The sequence below is a fragment of the Thunnus maccoyii genome, chromosome 5, assembly GCF_910596095.1.
Source record: "Thunnus maccoyii chromosome 5, fThuMac1.1, whole genome shotgun sequence".
Classification (NCBI taxonomy): Eukaryota; Metazoa; Chordata; class Actinopteri; order Scombriformes; family Scombridae; genus Thunnus; species Thunnus maccoyii.
In genome coordinates, this window is record NC_056537.1 from 5,442,445 (window position 1) to 5,456,076 (window position 13,632).

The 13,632-nt window shown below is 38.2% G+C and overlaps 1 protein-coding gene across 1 annotated transcript in view; it reads left to right on the forward strand.

The window, feature by feature from the left end:
• The first annotated feature begins 5,867 nt into the window (after positions 1-5,867).
• The window catches only part of ankrd27 (ankyrin repeat domain 27 (VPS9 domain)), a 43,543-nt gene continuing 35,778 nt past the window's right edge, over positions 5,868-13,632 (forward strand). The window contains exon 1 of the mRNA XM_042412325.1: positions 5,868-6,539. The gene's annotated coding sequence lies outside the window, so the exon portion shown is untranslated. The remainder of the gene's footprint in view (positions 6,540-13,632) is intronic.

Here is a 13,632-nt window from a genome sequence, read left to right on the forward strand (position 1 = left end):
GTAGCAGTAACCTGATCATGAACTGAGAACTGTTCAGGTGTAAAAAGGAACTCAGTTTTTATTTTGGCTTAGAATTGTTGAGATTTAAGGTTAGATAAGCATCTCTGCTCCAAGATGGATCCATAAACGATGACGTTAAAGGACCAATGTGTAGGATTTAGTGGCATCCAGTGGTAAGATTGCAACCAACTGAAAACCCTCCCCTTCCAAGCATGTAGGAGAACCTGCGAAAAACACGAAAGGCCCTCTCTAGAGCCAGTGTTTGGTTTGTCTGTTCTGGGCTACCGTAGAAACATGGTGGTGCAACATGGCGGGCTCTGTGGAACATGGATGTACTATAAGAGCTGGATACCGGACTAAAAATGGCGCCCATTCAGTCCAATAAGAATTGCTTGGCTGGAGCATACGCCAAAAAAGTTTCTAGCTTCCGGGTTTGCTTCCGCGTTGTGCAACCTACTGAATATGCGCAGTAGTGTTTCCCCCGCTGGCCCTGCCTGCGAGTTCCTGCCTGACCCATAGACTTTACATTTAGATGACGTCACAGATTTTAAATCACTTTTCTCGGCTTAAGAAAAGTTTTACAAATATAAAATCTCCATGGATCAAAAATTCATAATAGAAAAGTCATAATTGACATTGTTTGCAGTTCGCGGTGTCCTGTCAACAGTTTTACAGAAGTCTATTTTACAATGGTGGTCTATGGGGAAAATGCTTTTTGGGCCACAGGGGGATTTTTTGCTGCAGTACTGTGAATGACCAGTGGGAAAAAATTGGCTGCAAGGTTGAGCGGCAGCGCCTTATCCAGCTCTTATAATACATCCATGCCAATTTTTTATTTGTATAGCCCAACATCACAAATGACAAATTTGCCTCAGTGGGCTTTACAATCTGTACAGTAATACAACATCCTGTGTACTTGACCCTCGATTCGAATAAGGAAAAACTCCCTAAAAAAAACCCTTAAACAGGGAAAAAAATGGAAGAAACCTCAGGAAGAGCAACAGTCAGTCATGTGACCTCCTCCCTGCGTATTAAGCCTGCAGGGAATGAAGATAGATTTACGAGGCTAATTGCTGTCCACTTTGCTCATATGATTTCCAAATATTCAGTTCAACCACAAGACTTCTGAAGTAACTGTTTTACCTTATTTTTGAAATATCCAGCTTGTTATGGAATTATAGCGTTGAAACAAATTGATCACAGTACATACTTTGATTTCTGAGATTACATTTGAAGAAATGATTTGAAATTATTTGGGGGAAATATGAAGGAATTTATTTTAAGATACAGCTGAGAACTTGCCATTCTAAACTTTCAGTTTCGTAATTTTAATTACTATGGTTTTGTTGAAAGCGTTGTAAAGTTTACGCAATGAGCCGACTGTAAAAATGTAACCATTTCATTTGTTGATTTGATTTGTTTTGTATGACTGTTGAGTGGATATTCAAGCCTACAGTGTTGTTTATTTCATTATAACAACTGTAAAAACTTAATGGAAACTTAATTGATGGTGAAACCTGGTTATCTGTAAAGTTTCACAGTAAAATGGTTTGTTTTCTGTTTGAGAAACTAGATTCTGCTCCTTAGTGCTTGTTTTTTATGTCATAACACTTTGGTGATAAGTACAGGACTGTTTTATGTTGTGTAAATAGTTAATATTGTATTTACAGTCGCAGTACAATAGATTGCAAAAATATTCACTTCTATGAGTTTTGAGAAATTGTTCCTGTACCACAAAATACATAATTTACCTAGCTGAGACACAAAAGAATTATTTGATAAAATAATAATAATAATAATACATTTCTTTTTTACTGCACTTAAGATATTGCTTCAGAGTGTCTAGCTTATGTCTCCACTTTGTTGATGGAGAAATGGCTTTAATAAAGCCAGTCAAATCCTGCATAAAACGATAATGTGTTGCTCTACCACAGTCAGAGCAGACGGTCACACTGAGCCTGATTGCATCCTGCTACACAACACAAGAGCCACTGACTCCACATTAGCCACATTAGCTTTCATGCTAAAGTCTCCTTCTTATCTAACTTACAAACATGAACACACGTCTTGTCCTGCAGCTTGTTGAATGAGCCACCAAACAAACATTCACCAGGGAAAATTGCACCACTAACATCAGTTAGCAGGCTACATAGCTAATTAGCTGCTCAGCTGCAGCACAGTAAACAGCATGTAAACATACCTGCAAATGTTACTTTGGACCTGTTAGATGCTGGTTTGATTGTTGCTCTTCAAAATCCCTGTTGGGGACAAGCTGTCTGTCCATGACTTGTAGCTACAGCAGTTTGTTTACTTTGTTTCCGCTCTGTATGGTGTAACGGCCAAAATACACCGGGCATGGACATGGTGTGACACGTTTGTCGCAGCAGAGCTTGTCCATTATAATCAACAATTAATCGTCCATGATCTACTTTATCTAGATCTAGTTTATGCCTGGTATATTTCAGCTGTAACACTGGTAGCTGCCAGCTAATGTCAATCAAACACAGACACCGACACACTACCCCAGCCAGCTGAGACTAAAAGGAGCTTTTCTGATATTTCCCCCAAAGGGTTTAAAGTTTTAATATACGTTACAAACTAAGCTAAACAGTTGGGCTACATAAACACCGCTTTCATTTTATTAGCCTAACCAGCGCGCTGTGGTTGTATAAAACATCCCGGCGGTGGATGGGAAACTGCGGGCAAAGCAGGTGGAAATATTGCTTTCCTACATGTGTTTGCTTGTTGAACAGGTGGTTTGATAAAGAACTCTTATTGGCTTTTTACTCGTAAAGCTTTTATTGCACTTACATTAATGAGTAAGTAAGAAGTCATCTTTCATTCCACCTGGTTTATAAGATTTCAAAACAAAAGTTACAAAGTTCTTTACATTAAAAGCATCAAACAAACATAGTTAAAAGATTTATAATTACACAATAGAAATAATAACAAAAAGCAAACATCGGTTTAAAAAAGGGAATATAAGTAAAACCTGAGAGGACAAACACTCTGAAGTCACTTTAAAGTTATAAAAATGGAGTGGAAGTATAGTAACAAAAAGAGGGACTTTGGCACTAAAAAGACTGTAACGTTGAAAGATATCTACTTGATTTGACTCATTTGGACGCTGAAGCTTCAGATAAACTTTTAAATGCATTTTTGCACAGAAGGAGGACTGTGGATTTTGTCAGATTTTGGACAGGAGAAATGATTATGGCAAAAACTGCGAACCCAAACTTTCTAAATAGTCACTTTTAGGATTGATTTTGAACATTTTTCTCTCGACATAAACAGCATTACATGGTCGAGCCCATACTTTAAAAGGTTGTGCCTCTTCAAGGCTGAAACCTACAGATGATTGTGCTTTTTGCAGCCTCCAGAAAACTTCCAGAAAAAGCCAAAATCAGTGCACACATGTATAAAAAGCATCTGAAAACTCTCTTGTTTTCTCTGGCTTTATTCATTCTCTTGGTGGTACAAGACTAAAAGTTCACAGGATTGAATACTTTTGCAATCTATTGTGGTAGAAGTGTGACAGACTGCCCTTCATTTTGAGAGGTCAGTTGAGGTCTGGACCAAACTGTGGGTTAGAAGGACTAAAACAAAAGCCTGGCGTTACATTAAACACAAGTCAGATTTAATCTAACAGATGGTTTCATGGTTTCCTGTTTTTGTCTTTTATGTTATTTTCCAAATGTATAACTTGAACACAGCTTGAACACAGAGTGTGAATGTTACTTTGTTAATCCAATAAAAGAAGGCAGTTATTGGTTCAGTAATTTCACATACAGTATGTCTCCTCCACAGACAAGTTTTTCATTTTCTTCATCTAAAACACTGACGGAAAGTTAGTTGTTTTCAGTCTGTGTAAGAACGTCTGTACTGACTTTGAACGTGACACCAGTGTGGAGGTAAGTCTACTGTGACTTCAGTTTAACATCACCAAAGATAGTTTTACTGACTTTAAATCTTGACTTTTATCTTTTAACTGAATACTAGTTTTGTTGCTACTAAACATCTACTTACAAATGCAGTTAAAATGTTATTGCAAAAAGCAAGTTTCCTCCTCCTAGTGTCAAAAATTCCACATTAAATCCCCTTTGATTCGATGCTGTAAAACATGAAAACTTCCAAGAGGTGTGAATACTTTTCACAGGCACTATATATCCGTGTGTCTATATATAATACATATAACACTGAGCGAGGCATTTTGTTTATTGAGTACTTTTATTTTTGTACTTTTGCAATACACAAGTAGTTGCAAAATTTACGTAAAGTCCCCCTCTGCTCAAAAATGTGTTTTTCTTCTTGTTCCTACAGTTGGATGTTTGGGATCCACTGTGCAGAATGATGTATGTGCAGAGATTGTTTTTAACATTCATGTGCTGAAAGTGAAAAATTTTCTCTTTGCTCATTGATAATCTGATTTTTAGGGGCATGATTTGTGACATCACAACTACTTTGGAAGCCAATCCTGGTCCAATATTCAGCTTACACAAGTGCGATGTGGAAACTTGAAGCCTCCAGTGCACCAAACACTGAGAATGGCCTTTACAGTGAAGGAGGAGACATCTGGTGTCCATCAGTTAAACTTCTGAAATGAAATATATTAACATATTCATAGATTTTGGATTTTTTCTGAAGGAGAAAGTAGATGCCATATTAAGGATTTTTAAATCAATAATTATACTTTTTTTGTAGAAAAAACATTATTGTTCCAAACATTATTCCACATTTTATATGTCTTAATACATGTCTAGAAGGGATCTTTAACATAAGATTTTAAATGCAGGACCTTTACTTGTAATGGAGTATTTCTTAACTGTGGTATTTCAACTTTTACTTAAGTTAAAAGTGTCAATACTCCTTCCATAGAAAGTGTCAAAGAGTTCCCCTTAAAGGAGGGGTTCACAATTTTTCAAGTGTGTCTCAAACCAACAGTCAGGAGCCCAAATGAACAGTGAAACATGTTTTTCTTGCTGCAATCATTCCTCTTGTTCATACTGACCGTTAGAAGATCCCTTCATAATGCACTTAGAATGGAAGTAATGGGGGACAAAATCCACAGTCCTCCTTCTGTGCAAAAATGTATTTAAAAGTTTATCTGAAGCTAATATGAAGTTTCAGCATCCAAATGAGTCAAATCAAGTAGATATCTTTCAACATTACAGTCTTTTTAGTGCCAAAGTCCCTCTTTTTGTTACTATACTTCCACCGCAGCTCAACAGGGAAACACTGTCCGAGGAAACACAAAGAGGGAATTTGACGCTAAAAAGCCTGTAAATGTGTCAGATTTAAAGCAATGTAGGTCCATCATCATACAAAACCTTAAAATAGTTAAAAGTTGAATAGAGCAACTCTGATAATTATTTAATTAAAGCAGACTGAACTCTAAATGAAAGCCAAAAGCCCTCTGCTTTTAAAAATCTTGACTTTTCCAAAGCAATTAAGAGCTGCATGACTTTAATTCAGGTTTAAGAGTAACCAATAGGAGTGTCTTCTTTTCAATTTAAATTTTGGTGCAGCCAATAGGAACCTCTTACCTTAATCTAGACTTTAATCTATCCAAAAACCATCTTCTCCCCTTAATATAATAATAATCTTTATTTATGTAAAGTGTCGATTCAAAGTGCTTTACAAAAAAACATAAACACATAAAATGCAGATAGTTAAAACTAACTTAAAACCATAAAACTGTAATTGAATCACTCTGCCACGCTGATCTCATCAGACCAGTCATTCCAGAGTTTAGGAGCTCTGACAGCAAAGGCTCCTTCACCTTCGTGTTGGTGATCTTGAATCTTGAATCTTGTGATACCTTGCTAGTATCCGTATATTGTGCAACACTAGGTTCCAGCACATGTTGGGGTTGAGGGCAATGAGGTGGCAGATAGGGTAGCTAGGGCAAGTTTAGGCAGGTACAGGGTAGATGTGCAGGTACCATTTGGCAGGATGGAGCGCCAAACCATCAATGACAGCAAGAGGGATACAGACAGCAGAGAGAGAAACAACATCCAACCATCAGTTAAACCTAGCAATAGAGTGAACATGCCTCAGAAAGATGAGATCAAATTGACAAGGCTAAAGCTGGTATATTGTGGATTAGCAAGTGCTAGTGGGGAAGCACAGAGACAGCAATTGGGGAGTCCTGGAGTCTGTACTACATGTCTTGATACATTGCCTGCTCAATGACAGGGAAAAGAGGGTTTTATGCATTGAATTAGGCAAACTGGGGATTTAAAAAAAATACCTTAGAAGACTGCTGGGTGTTTCAAAAAGAGAGAGCTAGGAAAGTAGTACACTTAAAACCATTGATCTATATCACAAGATATACAGTAGGTTTCAGAGGGCAAAAGTAGCAATGACGTTATCACACCAGCGGGGGGCAGCAAAGCGCTAACCAGTGGTTGGTCTGCCGGAAGAAAAGAAGACGAAGAAGTCGCCAGCTGATCGCAGCAAACAGCTTCTGACAGGCGGCTGCGGGTGTTTGTCTCTGCCATGCCAAAGCCTGGATGACCTGCGGGACTCACTGATAACAGGTAAAACACTCATCTTACTGTAATATCGCTTCTGTTGTCCGATTTGAGATGTCTAACCGGTCATGCTAACATGTTAGCCAGCTAACGTTAGATATCCTAATACCAACCTAGCAGCGCTAATAGCAGCTATCAGGCTGCGCTTTATATTCTTCTTGTTTGTAGCTAACGTTATCGTACGCTAATTATAAAACGTCCGGTCCCCAGTTTTGATTGTCTGAGTCACGTTAGAGACACCCCAATATCTGAATTCACAAATGTGACCAAACTGCTGTTGGCTAGCAGTTAATTTAGCTAAATAAGTCCAAAAATTCTTCCTTCCACCTGCGAGGTGCGGCTGGGAGGAAGCTAGCGTTATAACTGCTTTATTAATCAGAGTTTATTGCTTATCCTAAATACCAACCTTAACGGGGATGTCACGCCAATTTCCGTCCACTAAATGTAGAATTCAACGTTGAGAAATGTGTTTAAGAACATGTTATACATATTTCAAATCGCAGTTCCTTCAATATAAAACGACTTAATAACAAAGACAATTGGTTCGCCTCCACTTCCACTCAGTGTCATTGTGGATGGAGGGATGGGGCTGCATAAAAGACAAAAAAAATTGAGTTTTACTTAATTTAACGTCCAGCTAGGACGATTATTTGTTTGCCGAATGTATCAGAAGACAGAAAAGATTCACCAGATTGCACATGGCCTGTTGTGTGTGGTTTGTAATTACGTCAATAAGCAAATAAACTTTAAAGTGACGTATTTATAAATTGAGTTTGGTTTGATTTTTTTTCTGCGCACAAAAGAAACCAGCTAGAGGTGCTGCACCAAATGTTAACTAGAGCAGACAATCCAACCTGAAAGCTTAATAGCACAATGTACAGCAATGTAAAAATAACAATAAAAAAAAATCCTACAACAGTAAAAGTACATAAGTATTATGAGCTTGATGTAGTTAAAGTATTGCAGTAAAAGTAGTGGTTTGGTCCCTCTGACTGATATATTATTATATATGACATCATTAGATTATTAATAGTGAAGCATCAGTGTTAGAGCAGCATGTTACTGTTGTAGCTGCTGGAGGTGGAGCTAGTTTACACTACTTTATATACAGTTAGCTAGTTTAGTCCAGTGGTTCCCAACCTAGGGGTCGGGTCCCTCCAAAGGGTCAGCAGATAAATCTGAGGGGTCATGAGATGATTAATGGGAGAGGAAAGAAGAAAAAACAAAGTTCTGATACACAAATCTGTTTTCAGTTTTTGGACTTTTTCTCTAATCTTTGATTTTTGGTGACATATTGGATCATTTGAACATTTATTGAAATGAAAGCATGTGAGAAGTTTAGAGGGAAAAATCACTATTTGGTGGAGCTGTTAACAACTCATAGACATGTGAAATGTGACCCCGACTACACACTGCTTTTTGTAAGACGTCAAAAGTCAAAAAGGTTGGAAACCACTGGTTTCATCTTTAACAATGTGTGGTATTTTAAAAGCTTGTTATATTATCCATTGTGTCAAATCTTCATCTGAAAAGTAACTAAAGCTGTCAAATAAATGTAGTGGAGTAGAAAGTACAATATAGTGGAAGTATAAAGTAGCATCACATGGAAATACTCAAGTAAAGTACAAGTACCTCAAAACCTTAGTTACTTTCCACCACTGATTGCTCGTTATCGCACTGTAACATGTTGCTGATTATTTATCAGTATCGACTGTATGTTGATAAAGCGCCTGTAAGTTTCCTCCTTTGAGCTTGACACAGTCTTGTTTTATCTTAAAGGTCAGTTGACTTTTAAATTCTTCACACCTGGCTGTTTGAATCAGAGATCTGAGTCTGATAAGTTCTTTAAAAGTTAAAGGTCGTCGGTGTTGTTCTTTCAGCTCACAGTCTCACTCAGAGGAGCGTTGTGTTGTTGTATCATGCATCATGAGTGCAGCCCCGAGGACGTGATGTGAGAGTCACGTTCAACTCGAGCTGTGAATCCTCTTTGCGCTGGTTTTAACATTCAGCTCCTGAGAGATTTTTCATTGATCCAGTGAACCCAGACGGCAGAAACGGTGTCTTCTTTCACATCGCCGGTTCAACCGGCTCATTTACTCTCCCCTGCCATCTGCTCACTTATCAAAAAAACCCGTCTCCTCTCTTCTTATGTCTCTTTGTCTTTCTCACCTGATCAGTCTGTAGTTTGAATAATATTCAAATCAAACACAACTTTATTCGCAGTACAATGACGTGCTAACCTGCCTGTCATTAATGGAAGCAGTGACACAGTCTGAATAACACTTTGTTTAACACTTGTATTAAGTTGGTTTACTAATTATTATACCTATTAATACTCCTGTAGAAGATATTGGTGGCTGCTTCTGGTCCTCACAGCTTTGTTTCCTGCACTGTTATGTTGATCATTGCTCTATAAACGTGGTTCTTATATCTCTGAAACCCTGACGATCTCCTCCGTCCGCTCATATATGGAGATCTGTGCTGGATTGAAAACCACTAAAGACAAAACATCACAAAATCTCATGTTAGATTTTAAGTCTCCTAGATAATGTATAGTCCTACTCGCATGCAAAATGATATTATTGTCCTGAGAGGAACGATATAAGGCAGCTCGGTGACACGTATAGTGACTCATAGCACAAACGCCTTTAGATTGAAAGGGTCGTGTCATTAGGAAAGAGGATGATGTGTTCAGCGCTCCATATCAATAGTGAAAGCATCCTACTGTTGTTTCGTATTGACTTTAGTTTATCTAATTATCTCGTCATTTCCTGTCTTTTCCCTGTTTCTGCTGCCGGTATTGAAAGGCTTTAAGCTTTTTATGCCATTAAGCGTGTGTGTATGTGCACATGTTGAGAATATTCAATTCTTTGTGTTGTTACTGACTCATTTGTAAGGCCGCAAGTAATCATTATTTTCATTATTGATTAATCTGATTATCATTTTCTCGATAATTGTCTTTAAAAGTCAGAAAAAAGTGAAGAATCATCATCATCATCGCCAATGTGATGTCATCATATGTCTTGTTTTGTTCGTCCCACAGTCCAAAACTCAAAGATATTCAGTTTACCATCACGTTTTATAAAGAAAATCAATAAATCATCACATTGGAGAAGCTGAGAAAGACTAAAACGATGATTCAATTTACAAAATAACTGCAGATTAATTTTTTTATCAGTCGACTAATTGATTAATCTACTAATCGTTGCAGCTCTAATTATCTTGTCACTTCCTGACTTCTATCGCCAGTCTGGAAATGCGTTGTGGCCGTTATGTGTGTGCACATGTTTATTCAATTTTCCAACTCTCCTGCTTTCAATGGCTCCTTTCATATCTTCTTTGTGTTGTTACTGACTCGTTTGTAGGGCTGCAAGTAACACTTATTTTCATTATCGATTAATCTGATGATTATTTTCTCAATTATTGTCTTTAAAATGTCAGAAAATAGCGTTCATGTCTTTTTTTTTTTGTTCGACCCACAGTCAAAACTCAAAGATATTCAGTTCGTCTTTGACAAAGAAAAGCATTCAGTCACCACATTTGAGAAGCTTCCACCAGCAAATGTTTGGCGTTTTTGTGTAAAGAAATGACTAAAACGATTGTTCAGCTATCAAAAAAGTTGCAGATTAATTTTTTGTTGATCAATAAATCGACTAATCGTTGCAGCTCTACTCATATTCCACTTTTTTGTGGACTCATACAACAACTATAAGACTCAACCCAGCCTTGAACCCGGGTCACTGACGACATGTTTAGCATCTTAAACCAGGATCTGTACGTTTTGATTGATAATTATTGATCCGTTTGAGGTGTGATCGGTGAATATCGTCAGACTGGTTGGACTTTAATCTCCCTTCTGTTGGTTGTTTGTTCCGCTGCTGCTGTAAGTAATTCTCCTGTTCACACACATTATAAGCCAGAGGCTCAGACGTCAGCTGAATGACTGTAAGTGTGTCACGTCACGGTGTGTTCGGCCCGAGGGGGGGGGGGGGGCGGACATTCCTCCGCACCGCAGAATACGCTGTGAGATTGGAGCTTGTGAGGTCACGAGGACATCAAGGGTCACGTGACTCATTCCTCAGTTTCTTCTCGGCTGAGTCGGCTGACGTGGGGCCGCTCGAGTGGTGGTGGTGGTGGTGGTGGTTGGTGGTCTGCTCTCCGCTGCTCTGCTGAAGTGGTTCCCAGTTCGTCTGAACGAGCGCTGAGAGAGGATGAAGCTGATCTCTGAGCAGAGAGATGAGGTGAGTCGATCAGCTGTTGGAGGAAGAGATTTAAACTACGGATGGACAACGTGGTCTCAACATCTCTGATCCTGATCCAGCTGCAAAAGATTGATTTAGAAGAAGGTTCGGTGGCTGTTAAGGCTGCAGGATCATTGAGATGCAAAGTTTGGTTTATTGCAGGAGCTTTGTGAACAGTAAATATAAAAAGCAGTTGGCATTTTCATTCAGTTTACAGGCTGTTAAAAGCACTTTTATAACTGAAACTGAATATAAACTGCTCGTTATTATAATGATGTTTGTAGCCATGGTCACTCTTGAATGTTTCTATGTGTAAGAATGATATTGTGTTGTTTGTTCTTTGTGGACTTTGCTCCGTTGTTATCAAAATTGAATTTGGTCCATCTAGCAAAGGTGTGTCAATTGGATTGTTGTTGCTGCAGAATAATTCATTGATTATTATATTGTTATACAGTAGATACACACAAACATCAGATTACTGTGACTTATCAGCGTCAGACAGGTCACTGGATAAAGTGTAAATTTGTCTTTTTTTTCCTCGTAGGACAAATTAAGTTGCTGCTCCGTCTTGCAGTTGATTACTGCTGATACTGTAGGAGATGATATGAGCTGTCCTATTGGATCACATTAGATTGCGCCTGCAGGTGTTCCTAATAAAGTGCTCGTTGAGTGGATGTTTTAGTCTTTACTGTTATTCAGTTTTAGTTTAGCCACTTGAGGCTTCAGTAGTGTTACTTTACAGTGTGATCATGTTACTGATGGAGGCAGAAATCTGTTTACTAGATTATTTTTTTTAGATTTTTTTGTACACACACACTGACTGAACGATGACCGAGATAAAGTGGCTCTGTCTTCAAATGAAAGCATAAAATTATGAATGTAAAAGTGGTACATTATGTTCATCTTCAGTTTTACTGTCATTAATATCGTCCCACCCCCTCCACACACACACACACACACACACACACACACACAGAGGAAACTTGACACAGTTATAAACAACCTTTTTGACGCTACGTTCTGCTGAAACGACCTTTAAGCGAGAAGCTTGTGGTTGTGGTGGGATTATTAGACTGACCTGGTGCTGCATAAGTAGTGATAAATAAAAGCTTGAACCAATAAAATATGAACACATTTTTAAGGGTGATGTTAAATGTTGTCATGTGAAGTGAACACTGCATTATTTTGACATTGGAGATATTATCAAAGAAAGTATCTGGGCTCAGTGATATCGTCATGTGTTCATACAAGAGCGGCTTGACAAAAATCTTCACGCTTTCGGACCGAAGGAACTTTTTTGTAGTTCTAAAAACTGTTGGAGGATCCATCCTCCTTTTATTGTGTCTGCACTGCAGGAACTGGGAACGATGGTAGTTCTTGGAACGCCATTTTAAGTGACTTTTTTAGCTTCTACTTCAGGGCAGCTTCTCTCAGTCCAAGAGGAACCTTGAGTGATGTAAGTGTACCGTCTGGCTTACGTCTCTTCAGCGGTCCTATTGTTGGTGCCAATGCAAACAGCAAAAAAAAGCCCTTGAATGTATGTAGTTGTCGGAGGAGTTCCCCAGTGGATCTGAAAGCGCCAAATGAAAATTCATGGTTAACAGTTTTCATATTAAAATAAATTCTCAACTCTAAAACTCAGTCTTTGTAAAGCCCCGTCGTCAGCGTGTTTTTGAATGTGCTCTATTAATAAATCATCCAGTGATATTTTAAATACTAGTGAAACATGCTTTATTAGCCACGCTAGTGATGTGGCTGAAAGTTAGTTTAGTTCAGTTCAGTTTATTAAACCTTTAGAAGTGTCCGTGGCAATTGTCAGACAAACAAAACAACAACAAAAGACATTACAGTTTAATAGAGCTGCAACAATTAGTGGATTAATCGATTATTTGCCGACTATTAAATTAATTTGAGGATGTCACCTTGGGCTTTGGGAAACAGTGACCGACATTAGGGGTGCAACTCACGATTATTTTCATTATCGATTATTCTGTTGATTATTTTCTCGATTTTAGTCGTTTGGTCCAAAAAATGCCAGAAAATAGTTAGATAGAAAATGTTGATCTTTGTTTCCCAAAACCAAAGGTAACGTCTTCAAATGTCTCATTTTGTCCCGACCAACAGTCCACAACCCAAAGATATTCAGTTTCCTGTCATAGACGACTAAAGAAACCAGAAAATATTCACAAAGAAAAGCTCCAAACGTTTAATCCATCACCAAAATAGTTGATTAATTGTTTAGTTGTTACTATTAAATGAATCAACTAATCGTTGCAGCTCTACACAGCTGTCAGTGTTTGTTTGTGGGAAGCCGGTGAGGGATCGTGTCCACGTTGTTGCATCAGTGACCCCTATTGGTCGGTCGGAGCATCTGCTGAGTTTGCGGCGACTGCAGTTCTGAAAGAATCGTCAGAAAATGATAAAACATAAAAGAACCTCCTCAAAGAAGATTCAGGAAAGTGTCTGAAAGAGACTTTTGTCTGGTAGCCTGAACATAATATTTGATTTATTAATAATATTTCCCATCATGTACTTGGCCTTTGTCTCTGAAATATTTTAGGGTTTAATTTGGAAACATGCTGGAATCATGAGATCTGTCTCGGAGCTTTGTTTTCTGTTCTCTCTTCAAACATCTATAATCGGCCGTAACTCAGTTCTTGACAAAGCTCCAGTATTTCCACATGCTTTTGTTTTGAAACTCAGCAGTCACTGTCATCACTGGTCTATTACTATCTATTTCATTAATATCTATTTATAGCTGTTGATTTTGGTGCTTCTTTCTCATGTTCTTTCCTCTTATTAAAACTGTCTTTCAATAACCAAAAACCCATGAAGCTCCAGTCCCAAACGATGTATAC